This window comes from Cornus florida, unplaced genomic scaffold, assembly GCF_030987335.1.
Source record: "Cornus florida cultivar Cherokee Brave unplaced genomic scaffold, ASM3098733v1 CherokeeBrave_3.0.0_Hap2_Chr04, whole genome shotgun sequence".
NCBI classification, from domain to species: domain Eukaryota; kingdom Viridiplantae; phylum Streptophyta; class Magnoliopsida; order Cornales; family Cornaceae; genus Cornus; species Cornus florida.
The window spans coordinates 12,462,722-12,465,130 of record NW_026775574.1 but is presented as its reverse complement, the minus strand read 5'-3'; positions in this window follow the sequence as shown (position 1 = coordinate 12,465,130).

Sequence of the window (2,409 nt, the reverse complement as noted above, 5' to 3'; positions counted from 1 at the left end):
CTGATATAGCAACCATAAGTTAAAAGTTGGAGATACAAGAAAATGGAGACTACATGTAGAACACACAGTAAATACTGCCGGGATAATTAGGACATCGGCAAATCCATTCCCGTTACTATGAGTATATTAAGGTTATGTTCGACTGCATAGAATTGAAGTTTTAAAATTGGAATCGGTGTACTTGGAGAAAAACATCTCAGAAGATTAAATTAAAATTTTCTCCAATTCCACCAATTTCAATTCCAAAACTCCGATTCCATACAGCGAAATAAAACTTAAAATAATTTGGGCCATATTGAATCTATGCTTTTTTTTTTATGAAAGCAAGAGTGGCTTAATTAGGTTTCAATGTTTATTAGCTTGATTTTCATCTAATCAACAATAAACTTTTAGTAATTCGAGTGTTTTTTTTGGGGTTCTGACAAAGAGCGTCCATAATATCTTTTACTTTTCACTTAAAAGAAACGGAGATATCACTTGCCACTAGGCCACACACGGTGGTGGTATTCGAGCTTTGGGTCAATGAGATCTTGATAATTAATTAAGACTATAATAGCACCGAGCATGTGGCTTTGTTAAAATTTGGGTCAATGAGATCTCAAACAAGTGTTCGAGTTTCCCTTGAACATTGACTTGAGCTTCTCTGACTTGTTAAGTTCCTTTAGTTAATGTGGAACTAGGCAGCATGTATGTGGTGTAGATTATGGGATATCAGAAAGGATGAGGGAAAAAAAAAAAAAATTATGATGAAAGACATTGAAATAAAATCATCTTAGAAAAGGGATATTATTAATCCTTCTTGTGCCCCTTTCGGTACGGCTTTGGGATTACTATAATAGTTAGGGACGGATTTGAAAAAAGTATAAAATTCGTATATAGAATTCGTGGTCTAAGGCCATCTGCACCAGTCTCTCCGGATTTTGACTCTCTAAAAATGTCACATCAGCTTTTCCAAAAGCCACATCAGGGATTCCAAGAGCCACGTTAGCAGTTTTCATTTTCCAGAAATATGCACTCCATCAGGCTCTCCGAATTTTCGCTCTCCAAAAAAAAAAAAAAAAATTAAATATAAATATACATATATATATATATATATATATACTTTTCCTAAACGGCTATATTTCTAACGGTTATATTCGTAACGGCTATATTTTTCATCTTATATAATGAATCCTCATTTACTCATCTGAAAATCATCATTACATTCACTTCTCTCTATTGTAGCAAAATATCATTATCCGTCTTTTTCAATTTTGAAATTCCAATGGCTTCGTTATCACAAGCTTTTCCTTTAGCAGACTCTAATTCTTCATCTTTCTCGTCATCTTCTTTGGAAGATGACCCTATTGGCTCGTTGATTGAACAGGATCAAGACAAATTTTATGAGATTATGAATTCAGTGAGGCTAGAGATAGTTGAGCAAGTATTTCAAGTCCGTAATAAGAAGCGATACATTCATTGTGACCGAGAGGCAAGCAAGCCACTATCAGTTAATGAAAGACTACTTTAACGAGAATTGCACATATCCATCGGAGTACTTTCATAGGCAATTCGGGATGCGATGAGAACTTTTTCTTTGTATCTTTAATGATGTCAAAGCTTATGATGACTATTTTGTCCAAAAAAAGGATGCGACTGGTTGTCTGGGGTTGTCTTCTATATAGAAGATGACAACTGTTGTTCGTATACTCGCATATGGTTGTGCAGTTGATCACTATGATGAGTATATTAAAATCAGCGAGAGCATTGCCATTAAATGTTTGAAGGCATTTTGTAATGCTGTTGTTGTTGTGTATGCAGAAGAGTATATGAGCCTACCCAACGAAGCCGACATAGCACGGCTGCTTGAAGAAGGGGAGTAGAGAGGATTTCTGGGTATGCTTAGTTCTATTGACTGTATGCATTGGGAGTGGAAGAATTGCCAGTTGAGTGGCACGGCACACATAGGGGACACTCTGGCAAGAATACTCTCATATTGGAAATAGATGCCTCACAAGATTTGTGGATTTGACATGCATTCTTTGGAATGCCGGGTTCACACAATGATATAAATGTGTTGGATCATTCCCTGGTATTCAATGGTATCGTCAATGGCCAATTACCTCCGGTTAATTATGTAGTGAATGGACATTACTATAGAATATGGTATTACCTGTCTGACGGTATATACCCTAAGTGGGCAACTTTTATGCAGACCATCCCGCACCCAACCACTGGAAAAGAAAAATTGTTTGTTTAGCGACAAGAGGCATGCAGAAAAGATGTGGAACGGGCTTTTGGGGTATTGTAGATCAAGTGGGCAACAACGCAAAGACCAGTGCGTTACTGGGAGAAAGATGACTTGCGCCTTATAATGAAAACGTGCATCATCCTTCACAATATCATCATTGAAGATGAGCGTTACGCGAA